Here is a 22,276-nt window from a genome sequence, read left to right as displayed (position 1 = left end):
ACAACACTGGTATGATGGTAGCCACTTTACAATGTGACATATGGCTTCCGGCCAGGGAAGCTCAAGTCAGCAGAACAGTGGGTAGGTGTGGGGTCAAGGTGATTGGTTCCCTCGAAGTTAGAGCTGTACCAAAGGTTGCCTTTGGCAGAAACTCCTGGCCCATCATTTCCTGAACAGTCTCACTTCCTCCAGCCCTCTAACGTGAATTTAGACCTTGGCACAGATTCTGCCGCACCGCTTTATCCTGCGTCATCACATTTTAACCTGGTGATAAACATCTGGCCTGAGAATTTTGTGATTTCCTCTATCAGTGCAGTTTATGGCCTGTGGGGAACCTGAGGGTGGTGCTGAGAGCTCATCGAAGCCATTGTCTGGATTCTCACCCAGCACCGGAGTGGATCGTGTTGTCATGGTGACCATAGAGGCAGTTTATTATGAAAAGCAAATGGTTCGTGCGTTGTGGTCACAGTTTGCCCAATGATATCTTCTTTAAACTGGGTCAGGGCTCTATGAGAGACATTGGATTGACTGCCATTATAACTAAACGTCTGAAGTTCCATTTCTGCTTGGTAAGATTTACAGAGAGATCTTCAGACTTTAACTTTATCTCAAGGAAGTCAGACACAGATCGTGAGTGGATCTATCTGAGGGAGGCTTAAGGCAGCTGCCTCCGTGACTGCCTCCAGCTGCTCAGTAATCAAGGTAGTCCCGTTTAGAGAGCGATGGTAGTGGAGGCTAACTGATTAGCCTAGTGCATTCCCACCTCAAGTTTCCTAAGAAAGCCATCAGTGGTCCCTAAGGCCAGTCCATTGAGGATGGTGTTACGATGGATGAAGTGCTTTCCCAGTGGACTGGAACACCAGTATGGGGACTTAATGCCTCGTGGACTACGGCCTCACTCCGGCTTCTCTGAGATCATCCCCAATGGTACTGATATCCTCTGAAATGTTCTTATAAAATGCTTGCCATGTCTCCTTGTGGCTCAGAAGCTGTCCTTGCTGAGGTAAAAAGAGATCACACATTGTTGTGTGGTATTTCCTGAAAACTGTTTTCACAGTAGTCTCTTGTTTATAAACTTCTCATAATTTGTGCCAGGTCGAAGGAGAGTGTGGGGGGCTTTTTTTAACCTCTGTTGGATTTTGGGGGATGGACAGTCTACCAAATCCATGTGGCTGTTTTATTTTAAAGGAATACTTGATGATCAGGCCTGGAGTCACGAGACACAAGCTCCTTTATCTCATGTTGCTTAATACTCAGATGCTGACGTTCTAGACCATTCTATTCTTTGAATAATATGATTGAGACCATGACATTGGGTGACAGCCATAGCAGAGGAATGCGATAATAGTACATTTTCTCCAAATGTTTATCAATGCTCCTGTATGACTGTGGGCCTTCACAGTAGGTTTTGAACTTTTCCAAATAGAACACACTCTTAAGAGATAAAATGCAAGCTACATAGATTATCTTAAATGTTTTGTAGCCATACTAAGAAAGTGAGAAGATCATGACTTGATGATGTATACCTTTAATCACAGCACTTAGGAAGCAGAGGTAGATAGATCCTGTGAGTTTGAGGCTGGTTTACGTACCCAGTTCTAGGCTATCTAGGGCTAGACAGTGAGACTCTGTCTCAAAAGTAAAAATAAAAATAATTTAAAAAAATTTAAATGTAATAGGAAATAGTAAAAATAACAGAACATTTTATCTAATACCATATACCTATTGTTTCAATGTTTACTACTATTTTAAAATTACTATTAAAAAGTTCCCATTTGTTTTTCATAGTATGTTTTAGAAATCCAGTATTCACAATATGTCTAACGTGGACTGGCTATATTTTATTGTTCAATAACCAGTAGCTGCAGCACAAATATAGGCCAAGTGATTCCTTTCGCTGCTGTCAAAATGTATTTTTATGCCAATGTACTTCTGAATGATCTTATATTACTTATAATATTTTATTATATGTTTTATATTGTGTACTGTTACAATATTATTTACAGTATTAGAGTATATATAATCCTCTCAATGCTGCAACAGAAACATTTACTAAGAATGAAAAATATTCACAGTTGTTAAATACACTTTTTAATTATTTCTGCCTAAATCATGCTACTTTCATTTTTTAGCTAAACTCAGAAGCATTATGTGTGAAATAAGAACACAATTTGTATAAGGTTAGGGAGCTTGGACCATGATTTAACTCTGTTTATTGTGGTTCTCCATGTCATAACTGTGTTCCTAATTTGTATTCACTCTAGTAAGACAAGACTATGGTTTCAATTTGGCTAGCTAACCAGAGCTTAAGATTTAGATAGAAAGAAAAAGAAAGCAGAGGAAATATACTCAATTATAGCATTTATAAAGTGGGAGGGCTAGACTAGAATCAGGCTCCCTGCATTTTTTTTTCTGTGTGTAGTCAGAGAACAAATATTCTAGACTTGTGGAGCTCATATTCTGTTTTTTTTCCTTTATTAATTTATTCTTGTTACATCTCAATGGTTATCCCATCCCTTGTATCCTCCCATTCTTCCCTCCCTCCCATTTTCCCCTTATTCCCCTCCCCTATGACTGTTCCTGAGGGGGATTACCTCCCCCTGTATATGCTCATAGGGTATCAAGTCTCTTCTTGGTAACCTGCTGTCCTTCCTCTGAGTGCCACCAGGTCTCCCCCTCCAGGGGACATGGTCAAAGGTGAGGCACCAGAGTATGTGAGAAAGTCATATCCCACTCTCCACTCTACTGTGGAGAATGTTCTGTCCATTGGCTAGATCTGGGTAGGGGTTTAAGGTTTACCGCCTATGTTGTCATATCCTGTCATGAGTCTTCTCTGTGATAGTTAAGAAGCAGCTGTGGGGAAATCAATTCATGAATAAGTGTGGACAGATTCGATCCAGTGGCTCATGGTTGGTAATTATGGGACTGAGTCAGGGACAATGGGCATGCGCCTGTTGTATGTCTCCTAAGCAATGTTGCTTCACTGAGCACATGTTCCCACTGTGGACAGGGTGGCTTTGCCGTCCTCCGCATCACAATTATCTGGGCACCAACTTTAAAATGCCAAGAGTACAGAAGCTTATGTTATTCCTCATGACTCCAGAGCTCTATCCTTAGGGAAAGTCTAATTTTAATATAATAGACATTTAAATATTGAGAATGAAGAAAAAAATACTATAATTAAAAAAAAAAAGTTTTAGTGTGAGTTAGATATTTTTTGCCCAATTTGTCCCAGGACAGGCTTTCCTCAAAATCCACCTGTTCTCAGTAGAAAAATAAAATCTCATTTCAGTTCAGCCTCCACTCTGAAGAGTGACGGTTATGGAACCAGGAGCTCCAACAGAGTTTCCAGGAGAAGTCTAGTCTCCTTATAGCAGAGGCGGCAGAAACTTTGTAGGTAAAAGAAAGGCTATTTCTAGAACCCTCGAGAGGTGGTTTGATTGTAGACTCATGGGAAAATGGAACTGGGCTATGATGGGTTTCTCAGTGGATTAGCCATGCAAGTACTGGGACTGAAGAGTATTTGCGAGAACACTGTGATAGACCCACTCTGCTCCTATAAGATCAGTCAGTGTTGTTCCTGCCAGTGTGTGCTCTTAGTGGAGACCTATACTCAAGTGGACCACTTTAGTGGTTGTAAGCAGTTTGTTTCCATTCTACCAGTGCACATGATAACATACTGGCCTGCACTTCCTGTGTGGCCTTCCATTTAGCAGGCTGTCAGACATGCCTTGGTTTATGAAAAAAAGTTTCAAAGGCCAAAGTATGAGGAAGCCATGGGAATTGAGGTAGGCACAAGAAAGACACTTGGACGTCCTCACAGAGTGACAGTTGAGGTCCAAATTGAGTCAAAGTTGCCACAGTTTACTTCTTGCCCAACTCAAGGATGCTATTGCTTTGTCTTATGACCCCTTTGTTCTTGGCTCATCAGAAAGACATTAGGCTGGTATCCGTCATCACTTCTACTGCAGCTGGTCTCAAGGTCATTAACCATGCTCAGGATTTCTCCCCCTCACCTGCCGTTCTGGATGGTCCTCACTCTCAGCCAATTGGCGAGTTGGCTTATAGGACCCTTGCTCTGACCTTTGTCATTGTACGGTTGCTGGCAAGGCCCTTCTACTCTTCTTCCAGCCGTGGCAATACCAAGAAGGCCCCTGCATTTGTCAAGTTTCACACATGTTTCTTGCTAAACACTTGGAAGCAGAAGAATCAATTCTTCCTGGTGAATTTGGTTAATTATCCTTGCCTGTGTGGATCACTCCTTTTATTGCCTCCTGGTTCACAGAAGTGAGAAACCCACCATGGCCAGGCAGTAAACAAAGCTTTTGGTTCAAAAGAAATTTTATAGGCAGCAAGGTGACTCAGAGGGGAAAATGCTTGCTGCTAAGTCCAAGGACCTGGGTTTGTCCCTGGAACCCCTGCAGTGGAAATACAGAACCAACTCAAAAGTTGTCCTCTGACCCCCATATACATGCCACGGCATGCATAGACCCAGCTATCACTAAGTAAATAAAATAAGTAGATGTTACTTAAAAACCTCAGAGAAAGACTCTTTATGGTGGTCTGCTCACTCATGGAAGCATTTTTAGTCTTCACAGCTCTCCTAACCAGATACCCAGAACCTTTAACCCAAAGAGCATGTGTTTGTGTGTGTGTGTGTGTGTGTGTGTGTGTGTGTGTGTGTGTGTGTGTATGTGTGTGTGTGTGTGTGTGTGTGTGTGTGTGTGTGTGTTGGAGTACACATTCAACAACAGAACATGCCATGTGCAAACTTTTGTACAAACTATTTAGAAAGTCATAGGAAACAGCACCACGCCCACTCAGGTTGTTAACCCTAAGCGGACACCTTTATGGAAACTTATAAAACCTTATGATATTTTCTCAGGTCACCTGGGTCCATCTGGTGTTCTATATGGCATCGTCACTGAGTATCCCATGTTCCCATGCTTATTATTCTTGTAAGCGACAACATTTTTAATTAAGTAATCAGAATATAGATAAGTCATTTTCTAAGTTATTTCAATGAAGATGTATTGAGAGGTAGTAAGAGACTTTGATCTTGTCTAAAGGATGAGGGTGGAGGGATGATAATTAAGCATCCATTGGAAGACACCTGGAATTTAACTGGATGAAGTGGAGTGGGAACAGTGTCCCCAGAAAAGAGTAACACATTTTATGAACATGACATATTCAAGAAAATGAAAGATGGTTTCTGATTCTAAATAACATTTAAGGCACACAGTGTGAGAAGGAGATGGAGAGAGAAGACTGAATGGGCCCCATAGGACGAGGGTGCTGAGAAGTCATTGAATCGTAGTGTGTACTCGGCTTATGTAGGGGGGGATAGGTGGGTACTAAAACAAAATGTCAACTTTGCACATAGATTTCCCTGGCGCTGAATGAAGGAGGTATTAGAAGGGGCCAAAGATACGACGTAAGCAGATGTAATAGGAAGCCATTGAACAGTTTAAGTGGGAGATGGTGGTAGCCTGACACATGACAGTGCATCAATCAACTATGCTGCTCTACATTTTGATGATCCCTAAGGTAGGAGGACAGGTTTCTATGTGATAGGAAGCATTAGTTATTTGGGGGACTTATGAGACTTCTTTGCTGTCTTGGGTGTGAATGCACTTTTCCAAAGGCACAGATTCTGGAGTCAGGAGTCCAGGTACAGAACATGCTAACCGATACTGATGTTGACCTAAAATGCATTGGCATAGTCTCAGGAGAAAGTAGGATTGAAGGTGATGGGGTGATGTGAATACATCCACTAATGTCAAGAAGGGTATGGCTGTACCCTGGAATTTTTTTCTCATATAGTTTTCATGGGATAAAATGCCCTTTCCATGGACTTCTATTGAAACTACTGAGGCTGACTGACAAGACATGCCAACTTATAACTAAATTTATTCTGTTTATTTAATATTGGAGTTCAGTAAACGTATTGAGGGCAAAATGTGTTTGAATAGCATCTTTATTTCATTGGATTCATTTTTTTCATTTTGTATCATAAAATACTTTAATTTTTTTAAAGTAATCAAAACTGCAAAACTGTTAAGTTGATTCAATCCCAAGTTGTTCTAAGTAGTGTTATCTCAATTTGGATAGATTCTAGAATCACTATAATCTTATAACTAAATGACATTTGTTTTTACTTTATGGATATAAGTGTTTAAAACTGCACTGTGTCCGATGCTTGCATTGTTTCCCACAGGATGCTGGATCCCCTGGAACTGGTGTTAAGGATGGCCAGTCCTAAGGCTGTCACATGGACACTGAGAACCAAACTTGTGTCCTCTGCAAAGGCACTGTCCTTTAGCACTGAACATCACTCCAGCCCCTAACCTCACATCTTTGTACTTTATCTGATGTGCCTAAATTTGGCAATGTGAAGGACTCCTGCCTGTGTTCAGTGAGTAAAGTGACCACTCTCTGAGCTCATGGAAAATACAGGCATGCTTTGCAGGAAGCATGGAAGTCAGGAAAACCATTTGTTCATACAATATCTGAAGGCATTATTAGTTTTTATGAAATGTAGTCCATTTAAGGTCGAGACTAAAAGAAAAAAATATATAAAGTTGAAGGTTGAGAAAAGTATAAAGTGGAGTCAGGAATATCAGTTGTTTGTTGTTCTCTGACAGGGTGTCTTTGCACAAGTCACTTGCCTGGCCTCTCATTTTACTAAAACATAAAGCTAAGGTAGCCATCTACTTGGTATATTGTCAGAGATGTCATTATTGTCAGAATATTGTGCACATTACGACCTTATCTCCCTGCAACAGTCCCAGAGTTTTAATGTTCTAGTATCTTTCCACTTTAGAGGCTTCACTATGATGATCCCTGTTAATGTCCAAGCTGCCAGAGAAAAACAGTGATGCATGTAGTTTATATTTCTGCAATTTGATCATGCATGTGTGAGAGAGAAAAAGCCAACTGTTGATTTTTGGAAAATATCTTTCAATACAAGAGATTATTCAAGACCATGAAATCACTAAATTTGAGAAAGTTTCTAAAATTGAGCAAACTTTTCTTTCAGTTAAACTGTAAATAATTTCTCTATCAAGTGAATTTGGTTAGCACTTAGAAATCTCAATTCCTGCTTTAGGATTTTTTTTTCCACAAAATGATAACATTTTCAACTCTTTTAGTTTTATTTAAATGCAGTTTGTGTTTTTATTTGTGGTTCTGAAAAGTAATTATTCTACTACTCAGTCTCTGAGACACACACACACACACACACACACACACACACACACACACACACACACACACACACTTTCTCCTATCCTCCCTTCCTACCTCTCCTTCGAGAGATATGCCTCCATTATTTCCAGAAACTCCATCTCTGGGCTTGCTTCTTTGGCCAGAGATATAAATCAAAAAGCCAGTTCAATTTGGAGTTTAGGTTTTTGCCTTAGTTGCGGTAAGAAACAGATTGGATTATTTATAACCGTGGGCACCCAGGGTTTCATCACCACAGACAGAAGGGTGTTTTAGGACATTCACCTTTAAGATATCCTGAAGAGAAGCCGTGGCTCCTCAGTGGATTGTAAATTTCTAGAGTTGGGCTCCTTGGTTCTTGTCAGTGAGGCGAGTTTTATGATGACCATTACATGGCTCTGAAGGGCTCGGAAGGCAGAAGCCTCTTTCCTATTAGGAAGCCTTACCTTGACTTTCCTACCAATAAAGTTGTTCTTAGACAAGAGTTCATCCTAATAATCATCGCGAGAATTTCTCCTAAAGTACGAAATAGTTCCCTATGTCTCTCCCCTAGCCTCAGAACCTTCAGCAGCCTACACGCTTTGAATCCAAGATGAGGATCACAGCCTAACAGCTTTTTTTTCTTTTTGGTTTTTCGAGACAGGGTTTCTCTGTGTGTATCCCTGGCTGTCCTGGACTTTCTTTGTAGACCAGGCTGGCCTGATCCGTAGGCAGCCGAGCCTCCAGGTGGACTAGACTGAGTGTGTAAGAAGCTTCTGGGGCAGCAGACACTAAACCTCAGGAAGGCCTCTCTGTTAGGAATGCTTCCTTTCTGGACACAGATTCCCTCAAGGACTAGCACAGAATGGAAAAGGAGGTCTTGGTACTCTGCCACAGGCCTTTGGGATGCTGAAGAGGGAGGGTCCTGCATGACACGTGGTTGTAGAATCTAAGCTTTAAAGGGCAGTGTGTAAAATGACATTGGAATACAAGTAAGAAAATGCCACACAAGGAACATTTCCAGGAGAAAAATACCAAGGATTACTGCATTGTGGAGCTGTTATGGCTTCTGGATAATCCTTCCAGAAAAGAAAGAGCATTTCTTACAGGAAGGAGATGTTTCTTCTTGAGAAAAGCTAGTTAGGGGTCAGCCTTATGGTCCTATCTGAGGAAGACTTGGAGATATTCCCTAACATCTCGCCAAGATTACTACCTACCTCCTTGTACAAGAGTGCAGGGCTAGAAGAGGGGAAACATTGGCCTCTCTCAACTCTTCCTCAGAGCCGAATGCCACATGCAGTGGCATCCTGAGCAACAGCCAGTGTCCGTGGAAACTGTCCTCACGGGGGTCTAGCTCGGCTGAGCTGACACTGACCAAGTTGCGACTATGGATGGATCCCTATTGATGGCTCTGGAATAGTATGACGAAGGCAGGTTCTCCTTTCTCAAGTCCCAGTGCCAAGGTCACACCCTCCTGAGTGTGTGGGGGAGGGAAGGCCTCCTTCTCAAGGCATCCTGACAGTCAGTATTTGCTATGTAACCCTTTCCTCTTTCCTTGCCCCCAAAAGTCCCACCCTTCCGCTGACAATATCATGACAAGTACAGATAGCCTCTTCATACCATCGTCTGGCTGATCTATCGTCCAGAAACCGGAATACTCATAACCAAACTTTCAGCCTTTTGCCAAATAACTTCTTGTTGGAAAAAAAAAAGAAAAGAAAAACCAAACAAACCAAAAAAAAAAAAAAATGAAGGAGAGAACAAAAACTTCTTAAGTGAACTACATCCTGCCATACGCCTAAGTCACGGGCTGGAGGGTTTTCACGAAATTCCTTTGTTTTTCCTTGGCTACCATCTGAAAAAAAATTTAGTGTCAGATGGGCGGGAAGTTGGGATGTGACTAGGAGTGTATTTGTCTCTTTTGAATGTTGGATATGATCTTACTGCCAGGGATTCCTACTTACTTGTTTTAAACAGAGAGATGGCCTTTCTGACGTTGGGCAGTGGAACAGCAAGAGAGAGCTCAGCGTAGCCCACTGAATCCTTGCACTGTCTTGCAAAAAAAAAGGGGCTCTTGTCCTAGTGAGTGCTCCCTGGAGCCCAGCCAGGTCCCTGGGGATGTCTAGTGTCTACTACTTACAGAGCTGGCTGTCAGGTTAGCCCTGCATGTTTGTAATTGACTATGCTGTCTGGATGTTGACAGAATGATTCTAGCCAATGGTTCCTCTCCAAAAAGGGTTTCCTGGCCAGCACTCCTGTGACAGAAATGCCAAGTTGGGAGTTGCCTGGAGACGCCAAAGATGCAGATTCATTTGGCTGAACTCTGGTTGTGGAGCCAACTGCTACAAAGTGCTGGAAAAACAGATGAGAGACTAAGCTTGAATTATAGTCAGTGCCTCCCGCCTCAAAAAAAAAATTTTTTTTGGCTCTTCTACTTTCCAATGCTATGTTTAATGTTTCAGAGCATATTTAGTAAACATGTCACTAGTGATTGCCAACCCTGAGTCCCTTCCCACTTTCCTTAATGGTTTTCCCTTTCTCCTCGGGTCAGTGCAGTGGGCTGAGCGTGAATATGAATGTGTGTGTATTTCATGCTAGACAGATTGGAGATTTGTTTTCACTAGTTCTAAGGCTTATTTATAGCATCCACTCCTTATGAACCCAGCAAGTAATACACGCGTCTTACTTTTCTCACCAGACTTGGCCACTTCTCCTCTCTAGAGAAAGCCGGGCTTAAACCCCGCATTAATCAGCTCAACTTAGCAGGACTTTCTAGATCTGTGCAAAGTGAGCTTTCCTTCACCAAACCAGTTCAAAGAGCAGTGTTCCACATCTGGCTCCACGGAGGATTCTGCCCCTTGGGGAGTGAGTTTTTTCTGCAGTGTGAGGTCCCCTCATAAGCCCTGCACGCTTCTACCGAGTTTGTTTGGCCTGTAGAGACAGGGGACACCAGCACTATTCTATTCCTTCTGCTCAAACCTCAACATGAGGTCCTGACCCCAAGACTCTATGTATCATAACCACTCGCCAGCACTTACTCATCGCCTGCTGTATGGAAAGAAGACCTGGGATCACCTTTCTCTTCTTTAAAAGGGGCTTAAGTCGAGACAATCAAGTGAGTCATCAGAACTACAGAAGTAAGGGAAAGGGTCAGAAGTGTGATCAACTGCCACCCCACCAGAAGTTCCCGAGGAAGGCGATACTCAACTGAGTGGTTTACAGAACACAGCGTGTGGGCTAGTGGCACTCTGAAAACCACAAAGCGTTGAAGCCTTTATAGCTGTTTGGCTCCGGTGCAAAGACCAAACAAATAAGTTTGAAAAGATCTTTAGTTTGTGACAAATTAGAATGGATTTTTTTTTAAGTGAACCTTCATCATACGTACTCGAAAAGGTATTTACTGGGTGACAAAGATGACAAGAAGTCATGGGCTGAGGGGACAGCGTGTGTTATGAGATGATTAGTAAAGTCTCTAAATATAGCCAAGTTCAAGTTTCTAGAATCCACAAGTGCTGTTTCACACAAGAAAAAAACAAAACAAAACAAAAAAACCAACTTTTCTCAGGTGGGTAAGTAAAGGATCTTAGAATGGGGGCGATTATATTGTCCCTTAGTCCGATCTCTGTAACCACAACAGCACTTGAGACTAGGATAACTTCAAAGGAAGGAGGGCTAATCTTAGGTTGCACAAGAAAATAAAGTACATATTTGGGGGGAGGGGTTAAATATGAGATTGTAATACCTAAAGAAACTGTAGGATGCTGTCGTTTATTGCAATGAGACAGCTACAGAACTTTGCCATAAAGAAGGGAGAATCTATTTCCTTGCCCTTTAAATGTGGCTGACCTATTAGCCTGCTTTGACCACCTAAATGTTACAGATATTATTGCAGAGTGCAGCATTCAGCATTCAGGGACTTAGGGGCTTTACCCTTAGCCGCCACCCATGAACAAGGATGAGTAAGTCTCCTGAAAAAGTGAACACTTTGGAGACAGGTTTTATCTATTTATTGTTCCAGTCACCAAACAGTCCATAGATAGGTGAATGAGCACAGGCAGGGACAGATGAGACCAGGTCAGTCTAGAATCTGGGCTACCTAGTCACTCCCGATAGTGCACAGACACTTAGGTGAAACGCAGCGGTTTTCAGCCTTAGGGGTCATGGGTCGTTACAGAACAGATACTAACTGACACAGAGAACTCAAATGGAGCATTAGCAGCCCTGGAGTTAGTCTCTCACCTCACTCAGAGCAGGGGAGAAAGGGTTCAGATGACGGCAACAGTGATGGGAACTCATGACTAGAAAGCACGTTTTCCTTACAGACTGTCACATGCTAGAAATCAACATTAAGTGAGCAGACGAGTGAGCAGAGCTTAGCAACCATGTCTCAGTCAGAGAGCAGAGGAAACAGACTAACTCAAAGGCAGGCACTGGAGATGGATTGTCTTTAGAGGCAGTGGCAACAGGTGTAGGAGCTGCACAAACAGCTTGCTACCTGGTAACAAAATTCCCTGCAGTTCACAAGCAATGACACTAAAACAAAAGGGAAAACGCCATTGAGAAATTCTAGTTGGGGGCACACTGGGCAGATCTCACAGGTTGTGTGGGGGAGACAGAAGAAGCCTTAGCAATGGGCCTGAGACTTACATTTTTTGCTTTCTTTAAACAAATCAATCTTTTTGCCTCCATGATGCCTTTTGTCCAACAGAACAGCCTCCGTCACTCCCATGGCACCTTTCAGCATGTCAGCTTGGTTTATGATACTTGGGAATCAGCTGTTTGAAATCCTCAATTCCTAAATTATTGATGTGACTCATGACCAAGGGAGTATGGATTCCGAATGTGGGGAGAAAAGCCACATGTCTGAGGGATGTTTTCATGGGCTTACAGGTGGGTCCACTGCTGCCTGGCTATGCTGGACATTTTTAACTTCTGCTATAAAGCATCAGATGCCCAGAGTTCATAAATCAGGTCTGTTACAGTCAACATTAAAAACATCTCATAATTTACCACAGTAAACCAATCAGTGTTTTCCTAGAGATGTTGGGACTGAAAACAAGAGTTGAATGGGAATAGGGAAATGTCTAGAGGTGGTGTTGGCTTATAGGTATTTCTCAAAACATTGAAGCCCTAGAGCTATAAGCCCTTATTAGAGAAATCTTTGGAAGATGTTTTTGTAAGTGATGTAAAAATGCCTTCTAGAAAGCTGTTTATTGCTTGTTAGAAGGAGCCCGTTAGGCAAGTCACTGAGGACAGTGGCTCTCAATTATTCAAAGAGCGTTATTCCAACTCCATATTGGTACAGACCTCTGTTCAAAAGCTCATTTCCCTACACCCCAGCTGCTGTCCAAGAAAGGCAGAAGGTGTGTGTTAAGAATTGTAAAAGTTTTTTTTTTATAATAATATTCCTTTGACGAGAAAAGCTCTGTATGTGTTTTTTTAAATTTTATTTAGACTACAAGAGGAGACACACCAAAAAGGGCTCTGTTGTCATAAAGCCAAATCTGGTCATGCTGATTATTATATCTGATAAGTAGATCAACAAATAATAAATAGTATGTCTCTTTTATTTTGAAAGTCAGCACACAGTGATGGGTCACTTTGTGGCATTTTCACACATATATGTCATTATGCTTGGCCCACCTTCTCCACTGCCCTCTCATCCCTCCTTCATCCTCTTGGCCGTCCCCTTCATCCCTGCAAATTGTCCCCCTTCTTTCATGCCATACGAAGCTCATTGCTCTCTTTCTGCCCTCCCTCTACTTTAAGTTCTTTTCTTACCCTTTCACGGACCCTTTGTATTTTTAAGATTGTACACACACACACACACACACACACACACACACACACACACGCACGCGCACACACACACACACACACACACACACACGCATGCACCCATGCATTCATGGGTACACACTTAAATTTAGACTTTCTGTGTGAGAAAGAAAACATGCACCATTTGTCTTTGTGACTCTGACTTGATCCGTCAAGTTAATGATCTCCAAATTTATTTGTTTTCCTGAAAATGTAGTCATTTAATTCTTCTCTACAGCTGAAAATTATTCCACATGTATATTTAACACAATAAAAAAACCCAGTCCATTTATCTGTTGATAGTTATTTTGTCTGGCTTTATTTCCCGGCGATTATGAACAGTATAGTAATAAGCAAAGATACACTCGTACATCTATGTTACGTGATGTAGAGCCCGTCGTATAAATGCCCAGGAGTGGTGTAGCAGTGTTATAAGGTTAAGTTTGGTTTAGGTTTTGTCTTTATTGGTGTAGATTCTCCAAGCCAACTTCCATAGTCATTGTACCATCGCCATACACTGGCATCAACAGTGTATAATTCCTTTCCACACATTTGTTGTCCTTGATTCCATCAATGATGGATGTTCTGACTGGGGTAAGATGCAATCTCAAGGTCGTTTTACTGTGTGTTTCTCTTCTAGCTAAGCCATGGGACACATTTTGAATTTGTATTGTTCACTGGCTCTTAAGAATTTCTTATTCTCTATATTAGTCTAATTTATTGATTGGATGATAAGGAGACATTTTTTTTTCTTTTGGTGTAGTTCTTTATAGATGCTAGAGACAAATCCCTTGTCTAATGTGTACTTGGCAATTTTTCCGTATTCTGTAGGCTTTCTCTTCACTTTGGTGATTATTTCTTTTGCTGTGCTGAACCTTTTCAGGTCCATGTAACTCCATTTGTCAATTATGATGATTTTCTTCTGTGCTTTTGGAGTTCTTCTCAGAAATTCCTAGTCTATGCCTTTATCTTTGGGGATTTTATTTATTTTCTTTCAGCAGCTTCAAACTCCCATGTCTTGCATTAATAAGTTTGATCCACTCTGAATTAATCCTTCTGTAGGTGAGACATATGAATCTAGTTTAACTTTTCTACATGTGAATATATAGTTTTACCCGCACTATATGTTGAAAGGATGGCCTTTCCCCCCTGTTTTAAGAGAAGATTTATTTTATGTTTTATTTCATGCATATGTATGTCTGTTTGAATGCATGCATGTGTACCAGATGACTCCACAGGTTCATGGAAGCCAGAGAATGGCATTCTATTCTCTAGAACTGGAGTCATGGGTGGTTTTCATTTATTCTTTTGTTTGTTTGGTTGTTTAGTTAGTTTTTTGAGACAGGGTTTCTATATATGACATTCCTGGCTATCCTGGAACCCCCTTTGTAGACCAGGCTGGCCTCAAACTCAACAGAGCTCTGCCTGCCTGATTGGTGGAATTAAAGACATGCAGGACCACACCTGGCTCCCAGGTGGTTTTAAGGTGTAGCACGTAGGAGCTGGGAACCAAATCTGGGTCCTCCGGACGAGCTGCAAATGCTTGGCCGCTGAGTCATCCCTCTAGCCTGTCCGTGTCTGTCAGGTATCTGAAGCCGGTTGGTTTGACCTCTTTGTCCTGTGTTTGGCCCCACTGATCTACATCCACATCTGTTTCTGCCTCAGTATCAGACGTGCGTGCTTCTTTATGGCTGTAATCAAAGTGTAGTATGCTTTTCAAAAACAGAATACTGACATAGAAGACAGAAGTACTCACCAGAGAGACAAGCGAAAACACAAAGGAAGAACTCTTGGGTGTTGGACCAAGAGAACTTGGCATGGACTCTTCTAGGAGAAAAGTCAAGAAACCGGAGTTCGAGTAAAAAAAAAAAAAGCGAGCTCAGTGAGAACTGCAAGTCTTCCTCTTCTTCCGATTTCATAGACATTCCAAGAGCAATCTCAGTGTACGTCATTGATCGCTTTTCCCCTTTCTTCTTTCACAACGGTCACAGCCCAAGTACCTGTGATAGTCTCTGCACACTGTTGCTGTTATAAGGTTGACACAACAACAGAGGTAGAGAAAGCCCCAGCAACCCCCATACACACACACACACACACACACACACACACACACACACACACGCACGCACACGCCCACCACACGCCCACATGCGCACACGCGCACACACGCACGCACACACACACACATACACACACACACACACACACACACTAATAATGAACCCAGAGAGTAAACAAAAGTCCGAGCAGACTTTGAAGGCCTCTGACATCTTGGCTCCTGTAGACTTGCAAAAATAGCGACGAGGAAAGGCCAACTACGCCTAACCTTGTAGGGTGCTTTAATCTAGTTGTCTCTTCTGATGGAAGAAAGTTTAATTTGGCCGCTGGAGCTCGAAGGGAAGAGGGTAGGGTGTGATTTAATGGGTGCTTACCACCCATTTACTTGGCTTCAGAGTCTCTTTTATTATCTCTGTTGGAGGGAGCTATCAGAGGAGGATCCGGTGTCCTTGCCTGGTTACACAGCAACAGGAGCCGCATTTCCTGCTTGTGAGGCGAATACACTAGCCACACCTCCTCCCTCCCCTGACCACAAGTTCTGTGTAAACATGTGCATTTTAAGTAGTAGCCGCAGAGTGAGAACATCCTTTATGAGAACAGTCTTTGTCTCCTTTGCTGGTGTTTCACGGAAGGGGAAGATATGACTGCTCTCACGTGCTTCAGAGAAATGTCCCGCGTAATGGTTCTGAAACTTGCGATAATCTTCTGCCAAATGAAACTGGCTGAGATCCTTCTAGGAGTCGTTACCGCTCTGCTTATTTTGGCAAGAGGAGTCAGTTTACCCTGCTTTGCTCGTCACACATGCCGAGGAAGGAACGATGGTAATATCCAATGGCGGCTCGTGTGTCTCATTTCATAACCTAGCCAGATGTGCTGGTGACGGAAGGGCTGTGCGGGTTATGTGAGTTAGCAGATGGTAATAGCTGAGCACGGTGCTTGGCACATGACAAGCACGTAGTTAACTGGAGAAGCAGACAGGTATATGGGTTGTGGGTTCATTACTGCTCCATTTTACGCCATATAATATGGGTTTAAGTCGTTCGTATGCTGGAAATAACTGTAGTTATGCTTCATTGAATTTCGTTTAATTTTTAAGTTGAAACTACGTACTTATTTCACTCCAGGTAGTACCCAGTGGCTGACTCTTCAAAATTCTATAATTGCTTCCTGCTCTTGTGACCGACGACAGCTTCATTGTTGGCATTTTGATTGTTAAGCAATGGGAAATTCCTGGTTACTAAAATCCTCTGGGAGATGTTTGGCAGAAACAAAACTTTAGCCTCTTTGGGCCAACAGCTATTAAGACACTTAGGAGTAATAAACCGAATGATTCTTGAAAACAAACTTTGAACAAATTCCAGTTCTAGGGGACACGGGGACTCTTATCTGCTGAGGGGCTGGCATGGCTATTATTCTGACAAAATTAAGCACTCCTTCCTTGATTCCTCATCGATGTCCCCCAGCGTTCCTGCCAGTGTGTGTGGTTTGTGACCATGTCATAAATGAGAAAATTGTGGCTCAGAAGGATGAGCTTTTCATGTTTAATGGTTTGGTGCTGGGATTAGACTCACATTCTTTACCATGCTGGCAAAGCCACAAGGAAATGTAGAGAATAAGCAAGCGGGGCTAAATTAGAATAAGAAAGCTTGTCTTTTTGACATATGCTTAGGAAAAGCTTCATAGGAAACTTGACCTTAAGGCCTGGGCTGCTGGAGTTCTGTTCAGGAAGTTGTCTCCTGTGCCAATGTGTCCCAGGATCTTCCCTCACTTTTTCTTCTGACTGGTTTACTGTCTCTGGTTTTATGTTGAGGTCTTTGATCCACTTGGACTTGAGTTTTGTGCACAGTGACAAATATGGATCCAATTGCATTTTCTTACACGATTTGACCACGTCCTCTGGATGGGGAGGCCTGGTGGCACTCAAAGGAAGGATAGCAGGCTACCAAGAAGAGACTTGATACCCTATGAGCCTATACAGGGGGAGGAGGTCCCCCTCAATCACAGTGATAGGGGAAGGGAGTAAGGGGAAAACGGGAGGGAAGGAAGAATGGGAGTATACAAGGGATGGGATAATAATTGAGATGCAATATGAATAAATTAATAAAATATGTTTTTAAAAAGTGATGTGTTGGGAGTCACCCTGAGAAGGGGTAGACTTATGCCATCCTAGCTGTCTGCCATGAATGGACTATAAACTGAGCCAAAATAAATTATCCTTGCATTGGTTAAAAAAAAAAAAGAGAGAGAGAGAGAAAGAAAAGAAAGAGAGAAAGAAAGAAAGAAAGAAAGAAAGAAAGAAACTTGAGCACCCAAGATGGCATGCTTGCCGTATCCTGCTCTGTTTGTGGATTAAGGACGTAGCATTTGTCTTCCCATGGCTTCAGAGTCTAGCTAGACGTTGGAGATTTAAGTAGCAGGCTTAACCAATCCTGGTGAGGTCTACTTTCCTAGCTTGCGGGCACTAGCTGTCTCTTGTCCTATACCATATCACCGGGGCTCAAACACTGTGGTCTAATTTAACTTTAACTTCCTCCTCTGGATCCTATTTCCAAGTCTAAAACATTGGTGGTTGGGGCTTCCGCATAAGGAATTTTGGGAGAGGGGACACAATTCAGCCTAAATCAATGGCTTTCTCTGAGTTCACGCCTGCCTCTGTTTCTCTATCTCACTCTTTCATTCTTAGTGATTGGCATTAACTCATTTTGGATGAAATAGTGAATGCATGAATGAATAAAAGAAGAAACCAAAAATTCTTTCTTTCCAAGAGACTATGCAAAATGGTGCTGAATCATAACAGGACTATAGAAAAGAATTTGCAGCAGGTTGCTTTTCTTTAAAGACTGCCTAAGAATTTATATGAGATAACTTAAAAAATCAACTCAATGCCAAACTAAGTTTCTTGAACAGTGACATTAATGACTCACTGGAGGCTGTGATGTTCATAACGGGAAGATGAACACCACCATTGCTGTCTGTCTGTTTCCATGCCCCACACCACCACATCCCACAGCCCCGCACCAATCATTGGTGACAAAAATTGTGTTCAGATGTTGCCAAATATCACAGACAAGGGTGAATAAGAGTGAAAATTTCAACAGAGAACATCTGATGTAGATACTAGATTCTGGACCACAGGGCAAACATTGGAGCGTGTTATACCTGATTCTTTCATGATTTCCCAATTGTGGCTCTCTTTCTTTTCTGTTTCCCAAGTCTGTTTCACATGCACACACACATAGACTTCTTGTTCTATCTGGCTTTAGTTTCTCGTTCTTGTGCTACCCCTGTTTTGATCATCCTAGGTCAAAAGAAATGGCCACTTATGCTCTTAGAGCCAACTAAGCAAAGGCCAATTGAGGAAGCAACAAGTGTGGCCTCTTAGCTGTTCTTTCTTCTCTTTTTCTTTATTTCTTTTTGTTGTTGTTTTTCTATTCTGCTTCAAAGTAATGCAGTGACCCACAGTTTGCTTCTCAAGTTTCTAATGAATTTATTGCCATCAGTGAAGCACATCTGCATTGTTACTTAAAAGGTCAAGACATGCTGAGTTAACTGCTCTTAGCATCAGCTCCTCTTGCACAGCCTGTCCTTGGATTCACCAAGGAGGCAAGTCCTTTATTCTAGCCAAGGCACTGTTCCCTCTTGTTATCCTTCCCAGCTGTGGCTCCCTCTGCATGGCCCAGCCTTCTTTTGTATCCACTCTCAAATGCTCTTGTCTCTTGCTTCTGATCACTTGCTTAGGTTTTCTCCATTTTTAAATTCAGAAAGGAAAGTTCTTTTTCTTTATCTTGTGGGTCCCACTCAGGAAAGAATTTGATACATTTGGGGAAAATCTGGAGGCCTGTTGGGTTGTCAGAAGGGAGGAAGGAGTCCTACTGGTGCCTTGCAGGTAGCAGCCTAGAACGGTAGACAGAAGCCAAGGCAATGCCTAAACTAACTGGCCTCCCTTCCTCCAGCTTCAGCAAAGACTTGCCACCTTACATCCAGACAGCTCAGTGTGTGGATAGCGTTGACTTCCTGGAGAAGCTGAATTTATTTTGTTTTTTGTTTTGTCTTTTCTTTCTTTCTTTCTTTCTTTCTTTCTTTTTTTTTTTTAATTTCTTGGAAGAACCACACACAGCTGAAGCTCTGATTTCTCACTGCTCACTCATACTCCTTAGACCTTTACAATCTTATTTCTCTCCCACAGGTCACCAGAAGACCCAAGGCAAGAACTCTGGTCAGTCTTCTGTTTGTACAGCTTCTGAAGACTGCCAGAAGGTTGCCTAGGAAACCAGGAAAGGCTCAGATGAAGTCAGTGGTACTTATGTGGCTTTGCCTTCCTTCTGCCCCCTCTGGGGATATTGGACAGTGCTGAGAAGGATTTGTTGTTATAATTTAGTAGTGAAGAGGGGCACGCTGGAATGTAGTAGTAGTGGCTGACAATGCTGCCAGGTACTCTACAGTTTCTCTTCTTCTGTCACATTATTTGGCTCCACCCTCCCCCTTTTTTTCTCTTCCTCTTTGTCTTATTTACCTTGCTGGCTTATCAACTCATTGAAAATATTTTAATCATTTCAGACATCAGCAATATCTTTCAGGGACTCTACAAGGAGAGCGGCTCCATAACTGTTTGTTTCCTTGAGTATTGCTAGGTGTTGTGTGTATTAAACAAACCAAATAAGACAAGCTGGCTTCAATTCATGAGAACCTTTGAGCAGAAATTGGATCTTTATAAATCATATGATATGATGTTATCTGCATTTTATGTGAGGATCAAATAGCTGTATGAAAAATTACAAAAGGAGCCAGGTATGGCCGTCTATACCTGAAATCATGGCACTTGGGGAGTGCAAAGAAGATGATTAAGAATTTGAGGTCAGTGTGGAACATATGGTGAGCCCTTGTGTCAGAAACGCCTGGTCAGTCAATCATAAGGCAGACAAAGAAGTTATAGTTTTATCCTCTGTGTCTCATTAAGGACCAGAGTGATGTTGGTCAGTCTGTATCACTTTTAAAGCCCTGCTTCTTTATCTGAGAAATAAAAGGAGCAGGAAAAGATGAGTTTCAAGTCTGCTTGCAAACTATCAGATTTTTGATCCTAAATGCAAAATTCATTGAAGTGAATCTCCAATAAAACGCTTTTAATTCAGCAACATTTTCAGTAAATGGCATTCTAAAATTGCTCTACTATGTTAAATATATTTATAAATTTATAGGCTCATGTTTAAACATGCATATATTATAATATATACATATTTAAGATATGCACATATTAAGCATATATACCTACAAATACTAGAGCTATGTGGGGAAGCATATATATTTATGCACATATATGAGTATAGATATTAACTTGAGATCATGTAAATCTGATCAAACTAGGCTTGAGTCCCAGATCAAATATTTTCACGGAGGTCTAAGTGAGTTAGGGTAAGTTAATCAGGAAGCACAATTCAACCTTAACCATGTGTGGTAGATAATGACAATGTAATAAGAGGGAATTTAAGAAACAATCAGAAATTATGTGTTTTCCCCCATTAAGCACATGTTCAATTAACCAGTAAGCCTTGAAGCCATGCATACCTGATGATTACTTTATGTTACCTTGTGTTTCAAAAAGCAGGTTGCAGAAAGCAAGATTTACAGCATGGCGAGATCCCACACTGTTGCAACGCTCTCTTTGATTCAGCCATTTCATATTGAGATTTCACACACAATAATTGGCTGACCTTCACAGCTATGGCAGAAACTAATTAAAGCTGTAAGGCCGTGCTGGCGATGCTTTTGTGTGAAATGTGAAGTCTGGTGATAATGGAACGTCGGGTGCAGATGTTATTGTCTTCCTTAGACTGTCCCCTTGGTTCACATTAATGAAGAACAGCGATTATTAAACAAAAAAGCATTTTTACCCATTAATTATTTTTGTGTTGTGATAGTAGAAATAAAAACACCATGGCATCTCTCCCACCAGCTTCTCTTTAAGTCATTTTATGGAAGGTTGCCAGCTGACTAGAGTTACCATTAGACATCTCTTTTTTACTCCAACCCCTCCCCCAACACCGCCACTGATCTTAGACCTTTAGGGGCCTCGAGGGAGGATCTGGATGGGTTCAGAGAGCAAAGGGGAAAGGGCAGGCTAAGAATGGTCACCCATAAAGATTTTTAGACAGCTTGAGGATTAAATAAATGAAAGATTTTTTTTTTTTTTTGGAAATAACTTCAGCTGCCAAACTGAGAAACCTGAAGGTCTCTACGCTACTGGTGTGCAGCCACCCAGGGTCACTGTCGCCGTTGAGGTGCAAGTAGAGAAATAAAGCAGGCCCTGTGCTGTTTTGGGGTTTTTAGGAGTCTGCGTGTCTGTTAATAGGTCAGGGTGTCTTGCAGGATGTCCACTGTGCCAAATATTACAAACCACAGATTTGCAGCAACCGTTGCAATGAAGAAAATGACACGATGTCGTCAAGCTTAACTTTTCACTAGCTAATTATCTGTCCTGCTTCTCCTTATATCTCCCTTCACCGACACTTTTTTAAAACTTTTTCCTCCCTCTTATCATTGGGTTATTTGGCTCTCATTAGCAGGTTAAAATGGGAGAAAGAGATAAAAGTCATCAAACTGAACCATTACTTGTGTCATTGTCTCTGGCATCTGTGTTTCCCGTCTTGAGAATACACATATCTGCAATACTAGATACCACATTAAAGAGTTGTCCAACGTGTGTAATGTACTGTAACGCAGTGATGATGAGGATTGGAAGTGGCTGAAGAACCAGCGGATGGCTGACAGTCAACCACATCGCATCACCTCAGCTTGTGCAGGAAGCAAAGTTTAGTGGATGGGAAAGAAGAGGCTGTTAATGGATCTACCGTCGAGGAAAGGCACACTGTATGGCTAGAGGAAGTAGCTTTGTCACACATAAAGCTCTATTTTCTGGTGCCACTCATGTGTGTATTTGTTCTTTACCTAACAGACTACGACAAAGAGGTGCATCTCCATTGCTGGCAGCATAATGGTAAACTTCCAGTGGAAGGCATTGGAGAGACACTGGATAAGAAAGGGCTTTTCTCCTGGCTCTGCTCTGTCCTTTCCCTGCTCCTAGAGGATAAGGTGCCCAGAAGCTGATCAGACACCAGGGATTCTCAGCACCAGCATCACTACCTTGTGTAACTCCTCCAGCAGTCCAGAGGGAAGTATTGCAGAATTACAGAACCCTATCACA

General features: G+C 42.0%; 1 long non-coding RNA gene across 4 annotated transcripts; it reads left to right on the top strand.

Moving 5' to 3' along the window:
- The first annotated feature begins 436 nt into the window (after nucleotides 1-436).
- On the top strand, nucleotides 437-20,969 carry LOC311607775. 4 transcript variants are annotated; one of them, XR_014782736.1, is made up of 6 exons: nucleotides 437-569; nucleotides 5,384-5,547; nucleotides 9,902-10,318; nucleotides 11,912-12,093; nucleotides 19,265-19,368; nucleotides 20,681-20,969. It is a non-coding gene; the product is annotated as an uncharacterized lncRNA (long non-coding RNA). The 4 variants fall into 4 exon arrangements; XR_014782737.1 differs by having other exon boundaries at nucleotides 9,902-10,414; XR_014782738.1 differs by having other exon boundaries at nucleotides 9,902-10,414; nucleotides 20,678-20,969.
- The last annotated feature ends 1,307 nt before the right edge of the window (nucleotides 20,970-22,276 follow it).

The sequence above is a fragment of the Acomys minous genome (assembly GCF_964271855.1).
Source record: "Acomys minous genome assembly, chromosome: 10".
Taxonomy (NCBI): Eukaryota; Metazoa; Chordata; class Mammalia; order Rodentia; family Muridae; genus Acomys; species Acomys minous.
Note: the sequence above shows the minus strand (reverse complement) of the source record. Positions and strands in the feature narration are given on the sequence as shown.